General features: G+C 39.1%; 2 long non-coding RNA genes across 5 annotated transcripts in view; one reads left to right on the top strand and one right to left on the bottom strand.

The window, feature by feature from the left end:
- LOC127492300 (uncharacterized) overlaps positions 1-17,231 on the bottom strand; it is a 76,159-nt gene extending 58,928 nt beyond the window's left edge. For all 3 annotated transcript variants that reach the window (XR_007921499.2, XR_011379196.1, XR_007921500.2), the window contains exon 1: positions 17,018-17,231. This is a non-coding gene — a long non-coding RNA (uncharacterized lncRNA). The remainder of the gene's footprint in view (positions 1-17,017) is intronic.
- A 4,971-nt stretch (positions 17,232-22,202) lies between these two features.
- The window catches only part of LOC103349314 (uncharacterized), an 85,327-nt gene continuing 83,149 nt past the window's right edge, over positions 22,203-24,380 (top strand). Inside the window, exon 1 of one of the 2 annotated variants that reach the window (XR_007921497.2) lies at positions 22,203-22,301. This is a non-coding gene — a long non-coding RNA (uncharacterized lncRNA). The remainder of the gene's footprint in view (positions 22,302-24,380) is intronic. The other variant, XR_007921498.2, reaches the window with a different exon arrangement.

Below are 24,380 nucleotides of genomic sequence, written 5' to 3'. Positions count from 1 at the left end.
AAAGGAGAGGAGACTCTGGACACTCCATTTTTAGATTCCCTAGGCATCTTAAAAATTCTTAGGGGAAGGAATGGATTTTTGTTCAATGCTGAAGATTGGAGACTAGAATACTTTTATTTGGGGACTTTCAAATAAAACCATAAACCATAGACAGAGAAGTCTGGGGAACATTTAGCTTGTGCTTAGAAACTGGATTTCTGCTGCTAAACTGGAAGAGCTCAGGTCTTCTAATTTACTTGCACAATGTCATGCAGCCATACAACAACCCCATTTTTAAATGCAGTACAAGAGCAATAAAATAAAAGCTGAGACTTCCTTTTTATGTATTTTGTGAACCCTATTTTTATAGAATCGTCTTTCCTTTCCTCTCCTCCTCTACTGATCACTTTGCCCATGGTTCTCAAGAGCACCTCACAGAGAGATTAGTGACTTTCTCAAGCAGGTGAATGCATGGCACAGAATTCTCTTTGGCTGAAGGAGCAGGGGCTTCTTTTAGGTACAGCAGACTTCATAGTCAGCAAACTCAGAATTATATTAGGAGATAATTTCTTGCTGACTAAACAAGTCACCGTACAGTATAAGTCAGACACCTTCTCTGGGATTAAAGCAGCTCTGGATGCTCTAAATATAAAATGAGAACATTGACCTTTCAACACTGACCACGACAATGGATGAGCAGCGCTGCTGCAACATTGGCAATTTGCAGAAGGAGGAACTGGCCTGGCTCCGCTGAATGATTGTTCACTGTATGCCATGAATCTCAAAAACTGAAAGGATCTCCCTGCAGTTGTTTCTGTGGTCATCACAGTAAACAGGTCAGATGAATTATTGATAGCTTTTAGATGAGAGAAGTGACAACGGAATAGCAAATGATCAGCAGAGTGAAACTCACAAATGCTCATACCAAATCCTCCCACCTTGCCTTACTTATTCTAATCTCTATCTTGAAGGCCTTCTTCCCCTGCAATCATTACACACATTTTTCCAATGTTCATTAATTCTACTGTGTCTTGTAAGACTTGCTTATAGGATCAGCTATTCCATGAAACCATCTCCAAATTACCTAAACCACAATGATTTTCTCCTTCTCAGCACTAATGTTTAGAATATCTACTACTTACATTTTGAATTAGAGTATTTAAAATATTTAAAATTTCTTATACAATGTCTGAAACATGCTGGTGAGTTCCCCTCTACTCCCTCCAAAAAGATCATTGAATAAGGTCCAAATCATTCATAAAATTGTTAATTTCCTCCCCGCCTCGTTTCCCTCTTGGTATTTAGCACAGGTCCCCATATGTTTGTATCGTGGCTGAATCAGAATCATATTTTCACATGAGCACTATGGTACAGTGGGTTAACCTGCCACGTGGAATACCTACATGCCATATCAGAGTACCTGGGATTTATTCTTGCTTAGGCTTCTTATCCAGCTTCCTGTCAATATTCCTGGGAGGCAGGAAACGATGTATCAAGTACTTAGATCCCTGCCTAGAAGAACAAAATTGCTTTCCTGGCTCCTGGCTTCAGTCTAGCCCAGCCCCAGCTGTTGTACACATCTGGGGAGTGAAGTAGCAGATGGAAGATGTCTCATATTCCACCCCCCCCATTCTTCACTCCGTTTGTTCCAATGAATTAGCAAATAAACTTGAACAACAATAAAAACAATCATCTCTTGGGGGTGGGTATTTGGCATAGGTTTAAGACAGCCACACATCCCATTTGAGAATGCTTGGATTTGATACTCAACTCATGATCCTGATTCCAGCTTTCTACTAATGTAGACCCATGGAGACAGCAAATGATGGGTCAGGTGATTGGGTTCTTGCCATTCACTTAGGATTTTGGTCAGGCCCAGCCACAGCCATTGTGGGCATTTTGGAAGTGACCCAAGAGATGGTAGCTCTCACTTCTCTCTTCTCTTTCTTTGCCTTTCTTCTCTCTCTCCCTCTCTCTCTCTCTCTCTCTCTGTCATAAGTAAATAGGTAAATAAGTAAATAAATATCACATCTATATCCTCTTTTCTGTTCTGTGCCATAGTGTCATGCATGTGATAGGTAGAGTATCTTAAGTACCCATTTGCTAGAGCTTCCTCTTCCCCTGGACCTCTGGATTGCAGAGAAATGTTGGACTAGATTCGCCATAAATCAATATTCTGAAAAGGCAATTGTCTTAAGTATGATGACACATTGACCCATGAGATGAAGCAACTCCTGAGTATGAAAATTGACATTCACCTGTGCATTATGTCATGAAGTATGGACCCTACATTAAATGTAAACATGTTTCTAGTACACTTTCAAATTCCATGCATATTTCACTGGAATTTATCTCTAGGTTCTTGTTCTTGGCCTTTTGGGCATAAATTCAGAAGCTCTTACAAAAAGCTCTAGAAGAAGTTTGAAGTTCTTGGAGAGCAGACCTATGGCAATGTTAGAGTTGCTGTGTCCTGATAAGATAAGGATTTGAGAATCTCCAAAGGTGTCCACTTTTGTTTTTTGGTTAAGATCTAGATTAATTAGCATGGATGGGTGGCAGGAATCCTGTCATGCCAGAGGCTAAATGCCAAGTCCCTTAAAATACATAACTAACAAAACATATGCCAAGCAGCAAAGTCTGCTAATAAAGTAGAATCCCTATCCTCCACCCCCAATTTTAAGTAAATGTTTTAAAGAAATGCATTAGAGCAGAGAATTACGGTGGGGTTTAAAGCATTGCTGTACTTCTTTATGGACTAAGAGCATTTTTTCTACCTTTATGAAATTAATTTTAGTTATATGAACACATAGTTGAGACAGGTAGAGCAAGAGAAAATCATGTTAGTATAATTGCTTTGCTAGAAAATCTAGATCATACACAGCAAAAAAATTCAAATACTATAAAATTTATTGTTCTTCCTTCTGAATTTTTCAGATAATGAAATCTGGGTAGACCAGGGTTTCATAAAAAATTTAAAAAGTTTTGATTTATCACCTGCAGAACAATGATAAGGTCTGATACTCTTTGGGTATAAATATCAGATTAAGAAGCTTCTTAATATAACCATGCTTATTTCCCTCTCATTGACACCTATTGACAAAGAGCATCCTTCCCTCAAGTTTATAACCTTCTGTCCTCAGATAATATTATTTGCCTCTACTGATTGTGTGTGTGTCCTCAGAGATGTTCTCCTAGGGAGAACTTGCTAAAGCTCAGTTAACAGGATTTGATGCCTTGGCATTTGGTATAGTATTTTAAATCTACTCCCTACTGTAGTCTTTACATTTTGGTCTTTAGAGGCATATTTGTTGAGACACAATTGAATAATGGCACTGCACAACTGCTTTTGTAGAGAATATAGCCCATAACAGAATTTCTTAAATTCATATTTTCAGTTATTTGCTCCACAGACACACAGATTCACTTTATTGCACTCTATTAACTACCCCCTACCATTCCTTCAGCACTTTAAAACCTGCTTAGCAAAAGAGAAATTACATCTGTACATTTAGATTCTCAGTGTGCTGGGGAGTTTCCAAATATAAAATTTATTTTAAGTACACCTTTTATAACAAGCAAAATGTAGTGCAAAAGTCTTTGAGATGCAACATGGCAGATGGATTGAAAACTTTACTAGCATGATGGATGGGTCCTTTATTTATTCCTCTGTGAATGGCTGCTGATCATAATCACTTTTATAGCTTGACTGCAACAAAAAGGATTATTTCTTTTGTCCTGGAATGTCAGGATGAGCATATTTGTTCAGAGAATGAAGGGGTCCAAATTAGAACAAGCTACTGGGGTTTAATAAATTCACAGCAATCACAAGCCAATGTTCTTTAATTCTTAAGACACTATCAACTTTAAATATTCTGATCCTCTCATAGTTAGCTCGCTTATCCTTTTGTCCTTATTGAATTAACTGCCTTTTCTTTTGCACTGCCTCCTGAGGGGACCTCATTTTAAATCTTTTCCATTTAATTTCATTAATTGGCACATTGTCTGGTCTCACGTTCTCCTCTTGGGTCTTGAACTTATGTTCTTCTCGTTCTTAAACTCCTTAGCTATATTTTTCAGCTTTGAATGACAACTTGCTCCATCTGTAGACAAAGCATGTGCATTCTTATCTTTCACTTCCAGGCTAATGTTTAACAATGAATTCATGATCCTGGCAGTTTATCAGCCCATTAAATAAACTCAAGTATAGAGTTCCTTGATTTTAAAGCCATCAAACTGAAATACAAGGAAATTGGTTCACTAATTTGAGCATAATGTAAGGGCTAACAATTCTGAATTATGGTAACTGGATCAAAAGTAGGCACATTCATCTTCGTAGGTCCTCTTGCCTAGGACTGAGGCAGAGCTGGGCTCACCCTACCATGGGCTTCTGTTGCATCCTCACCATTTATATGTCCTTGAGAAGATTGTATACATCTCTAACCCTGAATATTCTCTCTCAAATGGAGTTGATAATAAAAATTCATTTGAAACCATAGTTGTGATTAACATTTAGTGGAATAATTTTTATACAATGCTTAATATAATGTCTTACACATAAAAAGTTACCAATGCTAGCTATTATTATCATCATTAGTATTAAAATACCATCACCACTATTAGTGGTGTATTTCTATGTTTCCCACAAAACACATCTAAGCCTCACCTTATCCAAACCTGAGATTCCACATGTAGGAAGTAGTGTTGACAGGTAGGCTCTAAACAACTTGTAACTTCTTTTTTTTTTTTTTTGAAGATTTATTTATTTAATTTTAAATGCAAAGTTAGAGAGAGCGAGAGAGAGACAGAGTCAGAGAGAGAGACAGAGTCAGAGAGAGATCTTCCATCCGCTGGCTCACTCCCTAAATGATCACAGCAGCTTGGGCAGTGCTGGTCTGAACCAGGAACCAGGAGCTTCTTTGGGTCCCCCACATGGATGCAGGGATATAAACACATTAGCACTTGAACCAGAATCCATATTGGATCCAACTTGTCACTTATTCCATACCACCATTGCAGTTGTCCCCTCTCTTTAATTAAACTGTATGTCTCTTAAATAAAGAGACCATATTATACTTTGTTACAAAACCAGGCTCTGCACAAGATGTTACTGTCACAGAAGAGGTGGTACAACCATCTATTATTAAAAAGAATATAAAAATAAAATTCTGTTTTCATTTTCAATTATTTTTAGGATAAGGTCAAAACTAGAAGAAATGGCAGGTTTTTTCAAGAAGAAATGGGAAAAATTATGGAGCTAATTAGAAAGGGAAGGTTTAGAGAAAGGAGATGAAACTATCTTTAGGCCAGCCTTAAGTATCTGTAAATGATAAAAAGAATAATTAAGTGATGAACACGGATCATAATGTTCATTTTCATAAAAGTGCACTCAATAATTGGATGATCTTATGGCATTAAGGAAGGATTTGATAATCTAATACATAATTTATGTAATAATTAACCCATGAAAGGGATTAATACCCTACCACAGACAATTGTCAAGTGCTTTACAGACAATATACTAAAACAGCAGGCAAAGCTGTGTTCTGTCATGAAAAATATACAGTGGTTCTAAATAGTAGTGTCATTTTTGAGTTTACATCTCAGAGAAATCAAAATTCTCAAGGAGGACTCCAAGTTCCTCAACTGGGGAATCTCTGCTGGTGACAAGGAACAAAATGAATTACTAGGACTATTCAACAACTGAAGTGTATTCCATACTGGAAAATTTAAAGGTTGGCTTAGTTCTATCATGGTCTTAATCTTACTTCATCTCCAGTTTTCCTCATTAATATACTATATCAACAAAAAGGCCATTATGGCCAGAAAATGAATTCAAAAGTTTGATGTTTTTTCTTAGAAAATAATATTTTTGTTTTATTACTTTTAAATTTTTAATTGACAGATAATTGTACATATTCATGGAGTACAATGTGATATTTTGATACATATATACAAAAGGTAATGATCAGTCAAGGTAATTAATATATCCTTCACCTAACTAAGAATTTGTTTCAAAAAATAGCATATTTTACATATGATAAGCACAACTACTTGGAGGTAACTGGATTCTGGCACTTGCAATCAGATTAAATAGAATGCATCTTACAACTTTAAAAGGGGATCAAAACAGCAAACACATAAATATATTTCTTTCAGGGAGAAAAAATAGTAATTTTGTCTTGGGACAATCATTTCACAAAGTAAAGTGAAAACACTAATCAAATTAACCACGGGACACAATCCCAAGGTAGACAAATTACTTTGATCTTACCCCATGGCCATGTTCAAATCCAGAAGGCTATCTCTTTATTACAGACAAGAGGACCCTGAAGGAATATTAAAGACAGTACAAAAAAAATCAACTATTATGATTTAGAAAACAACTTCAAATGCACACATTAGAAATTCCAAGCCAAGATAATTTCCTTTAGAAATAAAAGAAAAAGAAACAAGAGTAAAAGTTTCAAGTTGAAAAAAAAAATCAATGAAGCAAATTTATATCATTAGAATACTATGTAGCTTCTGGTCAAACAAGCACAAATATATCTTAATTGAATAAGTAAAATTCTTTAACTTTTTCCACACAAGGAAATGTCCAGAAGTCCAAAGTCCAAGGTTTTCATGATGACTGCACCGTGCCATAAAGGAGCAGATTGATGCCCTGTTTTTCCTTCTTCACCCTTCAAAGCAGCTTTCATCTTCATGATTACAAAATGTCTGCTCCATCTCCAGGCAGGTGTCCCTCCAGCTATGAGAACAATGAGAGAGCAAAATTCAGAAAGATGTGTGCATGCCAAAGGAAAGTTCTTCTTTTAATAAGTTTTCCCACAGGTACTATTCAGTGGTTTTAACTGCTGTATCCCATGTATTCCTTGTATGGGAGCTTGGGAAGGTGAAGTTTTCAGCTAGACATAAAGTCACCCTAGAAAATATGTAGGCTCACTTCGGAAAGAGGAAGAAGAGAAAAGATCTTGGGCAAGTAATAGAGTCTATCAAAAACTTATTCTGTCAACATTTTTCATTCAATGAATACCGTGTTTCAGTTATTTTATCATCTACATTCTGTTTTGAGTAACAGGTTCACACACTAAAATATCAGTCATTATCACATTATCCCATCCCCAGGCAAGAATTACCTTTCTCTTTAATGTGCACCTTAAATGGTCAAATCCCATAGAATGGCAAATGCCCTAAACAGCAGTCTGGCCTCAGAATCAGCCCTTAAGTCATTCAGGTCTGGCTAAAAAGCCCATGAGAGTTTTGCAGGCATGGAAAGCCAAGACACTGTGGCAAAAACATGACCTAAATGAAAGATCTCTGTGAGTGAGATCCCAGAAGAAAGAACGGGCCATCAAAGAAGGAGGTACCTTTTTCTGAAGGGAGGAGAGAACTTCCACTTTGATTCTGGCCTTGTCTAAATAAGGTTGGAGTTTGTGAACTCAAGAAGCTTCCATAGCCTTGGCAGCTCATGAAAAGAGCCTCAAGTGATTACTGGCGCCATAAATAAAAGTGTCAATAGTTAAATCAACAGCAGGAGTCACTGTGTACCTGCTCCCCTTGTAGGACCTCTGTCCTTAACGTGTTGTACTATGAGAATTAACAGTACTTTATACTTTATACTTTGTGTGTCTGTGTGGGTGCAATCTGTAGAAATCATTACTTCGTATATACTAAGTTGGTCTTCTGTATATAAAGATAATTGAAAATGAATCTTGATGAAGAATGGGATGGGAGAGAGAGTAGGAGATGGGATGGTTTGCGGGTGGGAGAACTGTTATGGGGGAAAAACCACTATAATCCAAAAGTTGTACCTTCAAAATTTATATTTATTAAATAAAAGTTTAAAAAAAACTCATAAGAAATGACTACAGAAACTACACATTTTTTACTGGGAATTTGTCTTCTACCATGGTTTCTGAGACTCTAAGAATTATACTTATCTTCTTCACAAATATCTTTTGTTTGTCTCTTTCCATAGACCCTCTCCTAAGATTCTCATTTTTTGTCATTTCTGGCTAGCTTATAACTGCATTTTTAGACATGCATGCAGTCTCTCTCCATTGATTCCCCAAAGCATAATTAAATTCCAACCTATAGTTTAAATTCTTGCTTATTTGCTTGCTTATATTTTTTTAAGATTTATTTTTATTTATTTGAAAGGCAGAGTTACAGAGAAGGAAAGAAGGTGACAAAGAGAATGAGAGAGAGAAAGAGAGAGAGAGATCTTTCATCCATTGGTTCTCTCCCAAGTGGCTGCAACAGACAAGACTGGGCCACATTGAAGCTAGGAGCCAGTAGTTTCATCTGTATCTCCAATGTGGGTGCAAGGGCCCAAACACTTGGACCCTCTGCTGCTGCTTTCCCAAGCTCATTAGTAGGGAGCTACATAACAAGTAGAGCAGCTGGGACTCAAACAGGTGCCTATTTCAGATGCTGGCATTGTAGGCAGTGGCTTAACCCACTAATTCCACAACACTATTAACTGAAGCCTGAGTTAGCATAAGAGACATTAAGTATAGAAATAGAGATCTTTTGAGAGGTATCTGACATTACTGCTCCAGTATATAAATAGCTATGCCCCTTTACATGTTTATTAGTGCGTTATCTCTCTTCTAACTCCATGTCTAATACCATGTTTGTTTGTTTGTTTGGTTGGTTTTTTTTTTGACAAGCAGAGTGGACAGTGAGAGAGAGACAGAGAGAAAGGTCTTCCCTTGCCGTTGGTTCACCCTCCAATGGCCGCCGCGGCTGGCGCGCTGCAGCCTGCGCACCGTGCTGATCCGATGGCAGGAGCCAGGTACTTCTCCTGGTCTCCCATGGGGTGCAGGGCCAAGCATTTGGGCCATCCTCCACTGCACTCCCTGGCCACAGCAGAGAGCTGGCCTGGAAGAGGGGCAACTGGGACAGAATCCGGCGCCCCGACTGGGACTAGAACCCGGTGTGCCGGAGCCGCAAGGCAGAGGATTAGCCTAGTGAGCCGCGGCGCCAGCCCCTAATACCATCTTGTAAAGTCAGTTCACCTATTACAGGTAGAAGCTCCTTGCTCATGATCTCTCTTTCTTCAGTCTAGAAAATTCAATTTCCTTGTATTACCCTAGTCAAAAGAAGATCAAAATAATCATTATAAAAATCTACCCAGGGAATACCTGATACAATGAAAACTGAAGTAAATTTTAAAGTTGATAATCTGAACCTTATTGTTGAACATCTAACTTTGGTCACTTCCCCTACCTTGGACTTTCCCAGGAGTGATTTGGGGGAAAAAGCAAATGAATATTTTTTACTTTGCAAATTTGTGCATGGAACTTAAAGGATCCCCCCAGAAAAACTTAAGGGTTGACTCCAAGAACTAATTACAACTTCTGTCTTGTAATATAGAAATTGCTTAAAACCTTTCAAATATCAGTTTTCTTGAAAACATAATTTTAAGATCTAACTGCAGGGACCAGCGCTGTGGTGCAGTGGGTTAATGCTCTGGCCTGAAGTGCCGGCATCCCATATAGGCGCTGGATTGAGACCCTGTTGCTCCACTTCCAATCCAGCTCTCTGGATATCGGTAGATGCAGAGAAAGCATTTGATAAAAAACAACATCCTTTCCTGATGGAAACCTTAAATAACTTGGCAGTAGAAGGAACAATCCTTAATGCACAGCCAGCATCTTTTTTTTTTCCTCTTTTTTTTCCCAAGTTTTATTTAATAAATATAAATTTCCAAAGTACAACTTCTGAATTATAGGGCTTTGCCCCCCATAACCTCCCTCCCACCTGCAAACCATCCCATCTCCCACTCCCCCTCCCATCCCATTCTTCATCAAGATTCATTTTCAATTATCTTTATATACAGAAGATCAACTTAGGATATACGAAGTAAAGATTTCAACAGACTGCACCCACACAGGCATACAAAGTATAGAGTACTGTTTGAATAGTAGTTTTATCATTTATTCTCATAGTACAACACATTATGGACAGAGATTCTACAAGGGGAGCAGGTACACAGTGACTCCTGCTGTTGATTTAACTATTGACACTTTTATTTATGGCGCCAGTAATCACTTGAGGCTCTTTTCATGAGCTGCCAAGACTATGGAAGCTTCTTGAGTTCACAAACTCCAACCTTATTTAGACAAGGCCAGAATCAAAGTGGAAGTTCTCTCCTCCCTTCAGAAAAAGGTACCTCCTTCTTTGATGGCCCGTTCTTTCTTCTGGGATCTCACTCACAGAGATCTTTCATTTAGGTCATGTTTTTGCCACAGTGTCTTGGCTTTCCATGCCTGCAAAACTCTCATGGGCTTTTTAGCCAGACCTGAATGACTTAAGGGCTGATTCTGAGGCCAGACTGCTGTTTAGGGCATTTGCCATTCTATGAGCCTGTTGTGTATCTTGCTTCCCATGTAGTATCATTCTCTCCTTTTTAATTCTATCAATTATTATTTGCAGATACTGGTCTTATTTAAGTAATCCCTTTGACACTTAATCCTATCTTTTTATCAATTATGAACTTAAACTGATCACTTTAGCAAGTAAGATGGCATTGGTACATGCCACCTTGATGGGATAGAATTGGAATCCCCTGGCACACTTCTAGCTCTACCATTAGGGGTAAGTCCGACAAATATCATATGTTCTCTCTGATCGATGGCAACTAAACGAGCATCTAAAATGATACCCATTGAAGTGAAATGAAGAGACAATGACATGATCAGCCCTTATCTAGACTGTTGGGGAACAACTTACTATTTTATTCCTTTTAGTGTTGTTGTTGTTATTGTTGTTGTTGTTCTCTGTTTGTTCTACGTAAGACCACTGGTTGAACTCTGTAATCAATGCACAATCATTCTTAGGTGTTTAAAATTAACAGAAAAGTGATCTCTGTTAAACATAGGAGTGGGAGTAAGAGAGGGAGGAGATATATAGGTTGGCACATGCTCACTCGGACTTACCTCCAATGGTGGAACTAGAAATGTGCCAGGGGATTTCAACTCAATCTTACCAAGGAGGCAGGTACCAATGCCAGTGCACTTGGTAAAGTGATAAGTATAAATACAGGGCCGGCGCCGTGGCTCACTAGGCTAATCCTCCGCCTAGCGGCGCCGGCACACCGGGTTCTAGTCCCGGTCGGGGCGCCGGATTCTGTCCCGGTTGCCCCTCTTCCAGGCCAGCCCTCTGCTGTGGCCAGGGAGTGCAGTGGAGGATGGCCCAGGTGCTTGGGCCCTGCACCCCATGGGAGACCAGGAAAAGCACCTGGCTCCTGGCTCCTGCCACCGGATCAGCGCGGTGCGCCGGCCGCAGCGCGCTGGCCGCGGCGGCCATTGGAGGGTGAACCAACGGCAAAGGAAGACCTTTCTCTCTGTCTCTCTCTCTCTCACTGTCCACTCTGCCTGTCCAAAAAAAAAAAAAAAAAAAAAGTATAAATACACACCGATCAAAAAGATAGGGTATGTGTCGATGAGATTTCACAAATAAGACCAGTGTAAACAAACAATGAAGGATAGAATTAAAAGGGAGAGAATGATCCTGCGGGGGAAGCAGAACACACAGCAGACTCATAGAATGGCAAATGCCCAAAACAGCACTCCTGCCTCAGAATCAACCTTTGGGACATTTGGATCTGGCTAAAAGGTCCATGAGAGTCTCACAGGCATGGGAAGCCATGACACGGTGGCAAAAAACAATCTAAATGAAAGATCCTGGTGAACAAGACCCCAGCAGAAGGAACAGGCCATCAAGGAGGGAGGCGCCTTTCTCTGAAGGGAGGACGGAACCTCCACTGTGATACGGCCTTGACTAAACAAATTCAGAGTTGGTGAACTCAAGGGGCTTCCATAGCCTAGACAACTCATAGCAAGAGTCTCGGGTGATTGCTGATGTCATAAATAAGAGTGCCAATTGTTAAATCAACGATGGGAGTCACTGAGTACAGGCTCCCCATGTAGGATCTCTGTCCTTAATATGTTTTACTATGAAACTTAAAAACAACACTACTAGTCGAACAATACCCTATACCTTGTGCGGTTGTGTGAGTGCAGCCTGTTGAAATCCTTGCTTAGTGTATACTAAGTTGATCTTCTGTATATGAAGGTGATTGAAAATGAAACTCGATGAAGGGTGGGATGGGAGAGGGAATGGGAGAGGGGAGGGCCACGGGAGGGAGGGAGGTTGTGGGGGGGAGCCACAACAATACAAAAGTTACACTTTGTAAATTCACATTCATTAAATAAAAAAAAAAAAGAACTTATGGGGGTAAAGCCATTGTAATTCATAAACTGTACTTTGGAAATTTATATTTTTTAAATAAAAGTTAAAAAAAAAGGGGTAAGTCTGAGTGAGCATGTGCTGAACTGTACATCTCCTCCCTCTCTTATTCCCACTCTTACATTTAACGGGGATCATTGTTCAGTTAAATTTAAGCAACTAAGAATAATTATGTGTTAATTAAAGAGTTCAACCAATACAGTCAGCATCTTATTGAGTGGGGAAAGTTGGAAGCATTCCCCCTAAGATCTGGAACTAAACAAGGATGCCCACTCTCACCTTTGTTATTCAATATAGTCCTGGAAGTTTAGCCAGAGCAACTAGGCGAGAAATCAAAGGGATACAAACTGGAAAGGAGGAAGTGAAACTATCCCTATTTGCAGAGGACATGATTCTTTTTAGAGTGGAACTAAAAGACTTTACTAAGAGACTATTGGAGTTTGGTAAAGTGGCAGGATATAAAATTAAGACACAATAAGCAATAGCCTTTGTATACAGAGACAATGCCATTGCTGAGAAAGAACTGCTAAGATCAATCCCATTCAAAATAGGTACAAAAATTTTAAATACCTTGTAATAAATTTAACCAAGAATGTCAAAGATCTATAAAATTAAAATTACAAAATATTTGTACAAGAAAGAAGTAGAAGACACAAAAATAGAAAAATCTTCCATGTTCATGGACTGGAAAAACCAATATCTGAATGTCCGTACTTTTGAAAGCAGTTTACAGATTCAATGCAATCCCAATTACACTACCGACATCCTCAGACCTGGAAAAATGGTGCTAAAATTCATGTGGAAATACAAGAGACCCCAAATAGCTAAAGCAATCTTATACAACAAAAACAAAGCCAGAGGCATCACAATACTAGATTTCAAGACATACTACAGGGCATTTGTAATCAATACAGTCTGGTACTGGAAAATAGTAGACATGTAGACAAACTGAACAGAATATAAACTCCAAAAATCAACGCATGCACCTACAATCAATTTATCTTTGACAAAGGAGCTAAATTCAATCCCTGGAGCAAGGAGAGTCTCTTCAACCGATAGTGCTGTGAAGGCTGGGTCTCTGGATACAGAAGTATCATCCTTTTTATGAGAAGAGTGAGATATTCCCACTGGAGTCATAGCTTTACAATATTAGGGAAAATAAAGGAGAATTCAGGCAAGATAAAAGTGTCATAACCCCAAATTCCAAGGCTAAAGTATCAAGCTAACATGGGCACTGGCCACCACTGTAAATGATCACATAAAATGCCATTCATCCAATTACATCCAGTAGATTTTCAGGTTAAGTTCCAAGTATAGTGTTATTATTTCAATGCCTATGTTAAAAGTTTCTGCCGAAAATTACCTTGTTTTCTCCTCTCTCTGCTTATCTCTTGATAAACTTTTTTGCCCTAAACATGATCCTCTGCAACATAAAATTACTAATTAATAATAGGATATGACCATTTCATCTGATCTACAACCCTGAGACTTAAAGAACTCACTAATTAAAATAGTATAATAATGTTAATCATAGAGACATTTTTGTCTAGGAGTCATTCATTATTATGCACTGTGTTCCATTTTATGACCCCAGTCAAAATTCTCTCTTGCTTTGAATTTGAAGTTTTCAGATAATGTGAAAGCATGATTTGTCCTCTTTCCCAATCATAGTCAGTTGAGATGACTTGTCTTTAATTTTTAAACACCAGCCTTTCCTTTATGCAGAATAATTTGTTATTATTTTTGTATGTTCTCTGTACCACCTTTGAATTTTGAATTTTGGATTTTCAAATTCTGAATGGCAGGAACATTGAATGGTGCTGACTGGATATATTGGTTGACTATCCAAAGCAATTCTCATTTAATTCTTTCCTATACCATTACGTTAGAATAATGCTGGCACATGAAAAGTAGATTTATAATAACTATTAATGTCTTTTGAAGAGAGAAGTCAGTGTCCATGCAAATGAAGGATTGATGCTGATCTCTAAATGAAGTGTTGGCACAGTTAAATGCTGTGACAGCATTGCATTGCAGCCTGTTTAAAAGGCATTTCAATCAGGATGTAATAAATTTCCCGTTACTGGTCTATGCAACTTCACTAAAACAGAAAAGACCATTCACCCAAAAAGATAAAGCCATTTGGGAATCTAAAAACATTTTGTTTAGCTTGTAAAGAGAAAAGTCTACCATCTTTTCCTTGGATTTCAAAAGCAGAAATTCAGCCACTAACACTAGCAGTTAGAAACATTGTGCAGCTTTTATGTACATGGAGGTAATTTTAGCAGTTACTGCAGTCACTTCTAACCATATATCTTTCATTTTCCAGATTGGCCTGAAAACTTTTTGCTATCACAATAGCCACTTTACATTTATGAAAGCATATTATACAGCACTCAGGAAATTTGCTCTTGAAATAAGTAAGGGTTAGTCTGACTAGTATATTGCTTAAGGAGAAATGATTTTAAGTAAACAAAAAGGTCATGATTATTGGCCTCATCAAAGCAGCAAGCTTCATTGCAAATTCATTTTTGTGATAGATTATGGTAATTTAAAAGCAGAAAAATTAGACTACTTACTTCAAAGTGTCAAATATAATTATCACTTAGTGATTTTTCACTGTTAAGGGTCACAGAGAATACCTAAGACCTGGAATAATTTGTTCTCATCATTGTTGGCGTTTTGCTTTGAGACTCTGCCATGTTTTGTGACCAAATAAAAGGTAACAAATCTATCTCCTCTTCCCCACCTTCCACCTGCTGTCTCCTCCATGCTCATCAAAGAAACCTCCCATGATCTTTTAAGGCAATCCAAGGCAAGCACAGTCCCAGACCCTGCCTCATCTGAGTCTGTAATTATGATGATGGTTGTGGTGGATCATACACTATACTGCTTATATGAATCAGAAACACAAAGGCTTTTCTAAATGACCTATATTAAATCTACATGTTTGAGTTTTTTTCTTCTGATATATGAAACAATTATCTGTGATTATAATTTAAGTATGAATTAAATCAACCAGAGACTCAGACTCTCTCCTAGAAGGCACTGTAGATTAATGAGTAAATATGTCTTAGTTTGTCTTTAAACTGCATGTTATTGACCTGAGAGACATCGGGGGACTATAATGACTGATTATGTAAATCCGCAATTGCAGATTGTTGCCATACTCCATAATGTCATTAATTTACATTAATGTCAGTCTTTCCTTACCAGACACTTATTAATTTGCTGTTCCTTGACACATATTCTGATGTAGAGTTTTTGTGAGTCATTAAAGTCCTTTGTGTGGAGACCTTCTTGAAGACCTCTTAGTTTGTATGTAATTGACAAACCAGACGACAGCTTTTATGGTTGATCATAAAACTGCAGCCAATTCACTCAGGCACTGGATTTATGTTTTGAAACTTTTCTTTTTAATGCTCCTTTTTTGTAGAGAAAGTGTTTAAATGTAGGTACATTTATTTATTAGGTGGTTTAAAATATGCGCTTTTCTACAAGGTCAAATTCGAAGGAGTTTTTAACCAGATGTACAGCTGCTACTCAAGATTTTGTAATCAGAAATCCTTATCAGAAGCATCTATTACATTTGAAGTCTCTTTAAAAAATATAACACGTTAAGATAATTTTAAGCCAGAATTTTAAAGCATCGATTTCATTTATTTAATATAGTACCTCACTGAATTCAGCCCCTGGACATCCAGTCCTGACACATCTTTGTCGGAGCTTGTCTCCCTTTTGTTTTGGTTTCACTTGAACTAATTACCATATTACTAATTGCTGTAGTCCATGCATACTTTCAATCATTCAAAACCCCTTACTAAGCACTAACTCCATACCCAGTATTATCTGAGCAGAAGCAAACTTAAGAGATTAAAAAACTAACCTCTACTTTCATGTAGCTAACTTTCAAAGGTGAAGGATAGACAATAAGCAAGAAAATCAGAGAACCTTAGAAGATAATAAAGTGGGGGGGTGGTGCAAAGAAGGATATAGGAAGTGTGGTTAAGGCAAGAGGCAGAAGGGCGGTGATGTAATATAAAGTGATCAAGAAGGGGGCACTGGACAAAGGTTTGAATGAGATGAGGGTGTAAAGTAGACAGATATCTTGGGGATGGGGTTCCAGAAAGAGAAAACTGTGAGAATTGGGAATTGCAAGATAGTGTGGTGCAGCAGAGTGATTGAAAGGGTGACCTGGAGACAGATTGAGAGAGGCAGTGGGAGTGGGTAGGCAGAGCACTGTAGAGCCCCAGGACATTGAAAATATTCCAGATTTTCCTCAGAAATGAGGATCCCCGGAAGGGATCTGACTATCTAAGCACAATATTTTGGGGTTTTATGTTAAAATAAACAGCCTGGGGAATGTAGGTAGGTAAAGGGAAAAGCAGAGAGATCTATTAAGAAGATATTGCAGTAACCCTGGCTAAGATTAGGAGTGTAGTAGTAGAATATGAAAAGGAGGCCAGATTTTGCATACACTTAGAATATATCATCCAATATGCATGATATTATATAGCATTGTTATAGGTAATAAGAAAGACAAAGATTAAAGAGCCAGAGGAAATGTATCACCAAACCCTACTCCAGTGACCAAGCAATCCAAGATGGATTTGGAGCAGTCACTGCTCAGAATTGGTGTCAGCCAAAACTAGCCAACATGGTTCCTGAGAGTGCATCCCTTTGCAAACCTGTAGTCTATTATAATATCATTATAGTGAATTTATCATAACTGACACTACCACTCTCATCATGCACCTGATACCATGACATTTCTGAAACTTACTGAAAAGGCCAGAAAATGGTAAGTCACCGAATTCCTGGAAATCTCCATCCTTTCCTGGAAAACTCCACCCAAAGCACCACGCCCTGTGCCTTTAGATCACAGACACAGATGAACCCAGACCTGGTGGGCTACAGTTCACTCTGGAGCAGGCATACGCTCCCTCTTGAGTGTGTACTTTTACTTTGCTAACCTTTATGTCTCATTCTTTCATGTGTCACAGACAAGAACCTGGACCCATCAGTCCCACAATATCATCAAGATTTCGGGTGATTACTGACATCATAAATAAGAGTGTCAATTGTTAAATCAACAACAGGAGTCACTGTGCACTTGCTCCCCATGTCGGATCTCTGTTCTTAACGTGTTGTACTATGTGAATTAACGGTAAAACTTGTCTTCAAACAGCACTTTATACTTTGTGTGTCTGTGTGGGTGCAAACTGTTGAAATATTTACTTAGTATATACTAAATTGATCTCTGTATATAAAGATAATTGAAAATGAATCTTGATGTGAATGGGATGGGAGAGGGGTGGGAGATGGGATGATTGAGGGTGGGAGGGAGGTTATGGGGGGGAAGAGCCGCTATAATCCAAAAGTTGTACTTTGGAAATTTATATTTATTAAATGAACATTTAAAAAAAAAGATTTCAGTACTGCATACCAGAGTAAATCAAAGCTAACTCAAGTGTTTTGTCCTGAGATACTAGAATTCCGGAAGTGCCATTAACTAAGATGGAAGAATTATAGGAGGAGCAAATCTGAGGGGATGGAGATGAAATTGGGAATTTGTTTTTACAAATGTTCACTGTGATTCCTACTTTTTATCTAGCAGAGATTTCCAGGGGGCAAGTGAATATTCAAGATAAAATTCATGGGAAAGATCCATGATAAAGATGCTCCTTTTGCTCCTTTGGAAATTATGAAACTATAGCTGGTGTCTACAACTGAAAAACGTCACTGAGACAGTCAGAATAGAGAAGACAGGAGAATGGAGAACTGACCCAGTCTTGAGGCAAAAGATTGGAGCTGAGAACAAAACTACCGCTAAAAGCCTGTGAAGTGTTCAAAAGGAATATATACTGAGACTAATCTAAGAAGTGGCCCTACAGAGTTATTAATCTATCAGGGCAGTTTGACTTGGGTGATGGGAACAAATGATTCGTTTTGTCTTAGCCATCCAGAGCAACCTTGAACAATCTTTATTCTTTGCCTATACATTTTGCATCTAGTTATGAAAATGTTCTCCTTTAGATTGATCATTAGCCTTCTTTTCAGTACCTTTTTCAGAGATAATACTGTTCTTGTTGCTTATTGTCATTGTAGACAACCATTTTCTTTTCTTTTTTTTTTTATTTGACAGGTAGAGTTAGACAGTGAGAGAGAGAGAGAGAGACAGAGACAGAGAGAAAGGTCTTCCTTCTGTTAGTTCACTCCCCAAATGGCTGCTACAGTCAGTGCTGCGGCAATCCAAAGCCAGGAGCCAGCTTCCTCCTGGTCTCCCATGCGGGTGCAGGGGCCCAAGCACTTGGCCCATCCTCCACTGCCCTCCCGGGCCACAGCAGAGAGCTGGACTGAAAGAGGAGCAGCCGGGTTTAGAACCGGCACCCATATGGAATGCCAGTGCCACAGGCGCAGGATTAACTGAGTGAGCCATAGCGCCGGCCCCTAGACAACCATTTTCTAAGGAGCTAATCTCCACCAGTGAGAAATTTACTCCCCACTTTTGCCCGCTTACTTAAAGCCCATTTGTTGGAGCCAAGCCAGTGTATGCTCACAGTGTGATACATACATTCTGAGTGGAATCTGACTTTTTTGGAAACACTTTGCAAGATTCATTGAAAGCCACTGACCTTATATATCCCAGGCCTAGGTCATTCATATACTGCCCCAAATAAACCTTCAATTAACCTTTTTACAGGTCCTATTTATTTCCATTAACAGATGATACTGAAGAACCAGCAAAGGAGAGTAAGGAGAGGTCAGTGAGGCAGAACCAAAAATACAAGAGTGTTACAGAAACCAGGTGAATAAAGTGTTTTAAATGTAGGGAGCAATCAGATATTCAAAATACTGCTGATAGATTAAACAAGAAAAACAGTATCCATTGAAGATCATTGATGACTGTAACAAGACAGCTTTAGTGTAATAATGGGAGTAAAAATTTTATTCAAGAAGGCTTAAGGGAAGATGGGGAAGAGAAATTGGAATCAGTGGTCATAGGAAATTGTTCTTAGGGATTCTTTTGAAAGGAATTCTTTTGACTTAAAATCAGGATAAAATTCAGCTGATTACAGGAAATGATAGGCATCTTGACATAGGCATCGGACATTGATGGATTATTTTTCATGACTTATTAAGGAGGACTGGTGTCGATGGAATCGCTAACATAGATAGCTCTCTCCATAGATTCCTCCCACTCTCCAGAAGTACAGATTTCTGGATCTCTTAGAAGCAACAGAGACATTTAGATAAGAAGAATCAGAGAAAAATCTTTAAAGGTTAGGTCCCTGGATATCTTCAAAAATCGATTCCTACCACTAAGAGCCACAGCTCACTAACAGGCTACCTGTGACCATCAATGAACAGCAGTTGAAAGCTCCAGGGCTCTCTGTGTTAATCTCTGACTCTCTGAATAACCATAGCGCTCCTCTTAGGAATCATTTGTTCCAAATTAAAATGAAAGTGGCCAACTGGGTGGTCTCTTTGGCCTTTGTGGGGCTAACATCCCATGATATTAGATGTTAACAGCACAGATTTTATTCACATAATTACGAAATAGTGTGCACAAGCTGCATCTGTAGAGAGCTAATGTTATGACCCTATCGCAGTTGGATTTTTTTTAAAAAAAGATTTACTTATTTATTTGAAAGTCAGAGTTACAGAGAGAGAGAGAGAGAGAGAGAGAGAGGTCCTTCATCCAATGGTTCACTCCTCAATTGGCCACAACGAACAGAACTGTGTTGATCCGAAGCCTGGAGCCAGGAGCTTCTTCCGGGTCTGCCACACAGGTACAGGGGCCCAAGGACTTGGGCCATCTTCTACTGCTTTCCCAGGCCATAACAGAGAGCTGGGTCCAAAATGGAGCAACTGGGACTAGAAACGGCGCCCATATGGGATGCTGGCGCTTCAGGCCAGTGCTTTAACCCACTGTGCCACAGTGCCGGCTCCTATAACTCTGTCTTTCAAATAAATAAAAAATAGATATTTTAAAACAAAATAAAACAAAACAAAACCTAGGTTCTAGGCTACTTTCTTTCTGGAAAATCTTTCCTCTATTTTTATAAATTAATATATAGTGATTTAATACATCGATATAATTAAATTTTTAAAAATACTTAGTGAAGCATGAACCTCAATCAGCAGATTGAAGCTCTTAATTGGATGAATGACGTATAATGATAGCACATGAATTGTACAGCACTGCTTCATAACTTCCTGAATAACTGGACAGTTTACTCATAACCTTGGTCCTTTCAGCACTCTCTGGGGATTCCAAGGGCTCCATGCTTCTGGGAATAGCCCTGTTCAAATGAACAGAATCCTAAAGCATGGAACACAGGGGAGTTTGCTTCACTTTAAAATGACTAGAAATCTTATATCTTAAGGTAAAAAATATATTAACTCTCAATATGTTTAAGTTCAAATAAAACAAGCACTCATTCCACTTATTGAAAGGCTGTACTTACTCTGAGTATCAGTCAGTGTATTAGTTTCTTATTGCTGCTGTAACAAATGATCACAAACATAGTAGCTTAAAGCAATACAATTGTATTATATAATAGCTCTGAAACCAACATGAGTAACCCTGGATAGAATCCAAAGTGTTAGCGAGACTGTGTTCTTCTGGAGGCTCTGGGGTAAATCTACATCCGTGCCTTTTTCGGACTCTACAACACCATTTCCTGGCTCATACTCCTTTCTCCATTTTCAAAGCTGGTAGTGGAACACATTTTATTTTATTTTATTTTTTTAGAAAAATTTTATTTAATAAATACAGGCAGGCACTGTGGCTCACTTGGCTAATCCTCTGCCTGTGGCACCAGCACACCCGGTTCTAGTCCCGGTTGGGGTGCTGGGTACTAGTCCCGGTTGCTCCTCTTCCAGGCCAGCTCTCTGCTGTGGCCTGGGAGTGCAGTGGAGGACGGCCCAAGTGCTTGGGCCCTGCACCCATATAGGAGACTGGGAGGAAGTACTTGTCTCCTGGCTTCGGATCTGCGCAGCACCGACCGTGGCGGCCATTGGGGGAGTGAGCCAACAGAGGAAGACCTTTCTCTCTGTCTCTCTCTCACTGTCTATAACTCTCTTTCTCTGTCTCTATCTCTCATTGTCTAACTCTGCCTGTCAAAAAAAGAGAAAGAAAGAAAGAAAGAAGAGAGAGAGAGAGAGAGAGAGAGAGAGAGAGAGAGAAAGAAAGAAAGAAAGAAAGAAAGAAAGAAAGAAAGAAAGAAAGAAAGAAAGAAAGAAAGAAAAAAGAAAGACTTTAATAAATCCACATTTTGAAAGTACAACTTTTGGATTATAGCAGTTTCCCCTTCCATAACCACCCTCCCACCCACAAAGCATCCCATCTCCTACTCCTTCTCCCATCCCATTCTTCATTAAGATTCATTTTTAGGGGCATAGCTGCAGCAAAGCGGGTTAACGCCCTGGCCTGAAGTGCCGGCATCCCATATGGGTGCTGGTTCTAGTCCTGTCTGCTCCACTTCTGATCCAGCTCTCTGCTATGGCCTAGGAAAGCAGTAGAAGATGGCTCAAGTGCTCGGGCCCCTGCACCCACGTGGGAGACCCGGAGGAAGCTCCTGGCTCCCAGCTTCGAATCGGCACAGTTCTGGTCGATGCAGCCAATTGGGGAGTGAACCATCAGAGGGAAGACCTCTTTCTCTCTGCCTCTCCTCTCTCTGTGTAACTCTGACTTTCAAATAAATAAATAAATAAATCTTTTTAAAAAGTTTCATTTTCAATTATCTTTATATAAGAAGATCAACTCTATATTAAGTAAAGATTTCAACAGTTTGCACCCACACAGACACACAGTGTAAAGTACTGTTTGAAGTCTAGTTTTACCATTAATTCACATAGTACAACACATTAAGGACTACATGGGAAGTAAGTGCACAGTGACTCCTGTTGTTGATTTAACAATTGACACTCTTATTTATGATGTCAGTAATCACCTGAGGCTCATGTCATGAGCTGCTTTCAGTCTCTCTTCACTGTCATGACTTTGGAGCCTTCGTGCTTCTAATTTCCAGCATCCCTGTTAAAACAACACCTGTGATTGGGTGAGTCCACCAACACATTACAGGATAAGCATCCGTAGTTAACAATTGTTAACTTAATCACATCTGCGACATCTGTCCCGTATGTGATATAAAGTACCATTTTCAGGGTTTAGGATATGGACATCTTGGTGTAGGAAGTGTGGGGGCATTATTCAATTTACCCTAGTGAGATAACATTTTTCTATTTTACTTAGCAAGATAGTGGACGAGATTTTGGGACATGCCTTTGTTTTGTGTTGCTATAATAGAATGCCACAGACTATAATTTATCAAGAACAGAAATTTATTTTCTTGTATTTCTAAGGGCCAGGAAGTCCAAGGTCAAAAGTGCTAGCAGATAGGCAGGGCTTTCTTGCTGTATCATTCCATGGTGGGAGGCAGAAGGGCAAGAGTGGGAAAGATAGAAAAAAAGGGAGTCTGGGCCTGTCCTCTTTTTAGGAACCACTGGTGTGGTAATGGCAGTAATCCCTTCATGACAGCAGAGTTCCCATGACACACACCTGGACTCTGAGGACACATTAAAACCATAGCAGGGCTTATTATTGGTTTTGAACTATTTGCAAGCATTTTAGGAGTGGCTTATATTTCAACCAAGTCGATTGTAAATAGTCATTATTATGTAATAAGTATTTTCCCCCAGAAAGCTACTAATAAACTAAGCAACCATAATGAATTAAATTCTATTTCTTTGAGTTATGCTTAGTAATTGTTCTCCAAAGATGTATTGCTATTTACCTCATTGCCTCAAATGGTAAAGAATAATAAAAATAAAAATAGAGAACATTGAATATCAGCCACTTGTGATTCAGGGAGTTTTGATTTACAGTTTGAAAGCTTTTCAGAAAACCAGGAAGTTGCAATAATATTGAAATCAGTGTCATTCAGATGTCTTTGCAAGGCAAACAAAGCTCTATCAATTGAACAACCAAACCACTGTTCAAATTAATCAGTAGGAACTTGATAAATTCCACTGATGTAGAAAATTAGCACTTTGCATGTTTCCCAGATTTTGATTTCATTTGGGCGTCTGGTCATGAATTATAACCACTCTTCTTGGACTCGAGCTATTTCACTTGAAATCCATTATTTCTAGCAGAATTATGAGTCTTGTTAGGGAAATGCCAGCTATTTCCATTTTGAGCATCTGCACGGCAGTTCTATTATTAACATGGAGCTCATTTAAAAAGGGGAGAAGAATTAGATTTGTGTCTTTGGGGTTGTGGGGGCGGGGTGGTTGGTGGGGACTACAGCTTCACAGAAACAAACAAGCTCACAGGGCTGCCTCCAATTGACACAGCTGTCATGTAAATATCTGTCCCCCGATGTATAGCTAAGGGATCCTGGGCTTAAAGACCTTGTAGCCATATGTAAACAATGCAGTGCTGATGACAGGTTTACAGTGCTGGAGAAAACATGCGCAGCTGTTTCATCTTCGTTCCTATAGTGAGATACAAATGTTCAAGAGAGCGATCACAGATGCTGGGAACCGCGTTTTCAAAGCTCCCAGGGCTAGTCTTGCTTTTGTGATGAGTTTTGCATCATTGCCTTCTGGGTCATGCCACAACAGCCCGTGGAGTGAATGCTTGTGCACAGGCTCCCTGCTGGCTCCCTCACTGCCTCCCTGTCCGTCTCCTCCAGGGCTAGCCCAATTGTTTCCTAAGTGGCAGTTAGTCCAAGCAAGTCTTTCACCTCTGGATGCAGAGAAAATGCCTGACCCACACCTGTGCATGCTGCATTGATCAGAGGGCTCCCCAGATCAAAAAATCAAAGAGGCTAATGACCTACCTGGGATAGGTCATTTACTCTTATTCCCTCCTTGTTGCTCTCTTCCCTTCACAACCTTGTTTCCTGTATTTCGCTGAGGCTTTCTACAAAAGAATCAGACAAGAAACCAAGTATTATTTCGATCATGGTTCACTTCATGAAAGTGAAAGTGCCTGTGGATGTGAGGTGGAAGATAATGACCGCGCATATGCCCATTTGAAGAAAAAGTTTTGTTTCTCCTTGCAGCTTTTGAGTTAAATGTGACTATGCTCGTTTTTCAGGCCATTAAACCCCTTCTGTTGACCTTTGGATACT

This window comes from Oryctolagus cuniculus, chromosome 10 (genome assembly GCF_964237555.1).
Source record: "Oryctolagus cuniculus chromosome 10, mOryCun1.1, whole genome shotgun sequence".
NCBI lineage: Eukaryota > Metazoa > Chordata > Mammalia > Lagomorpha > Leporidae > Oryctolagus > Oryctolagus cuniculus.
This window is presented reverse-complemented; position numbering and strand designations above follow the sequence as displayed.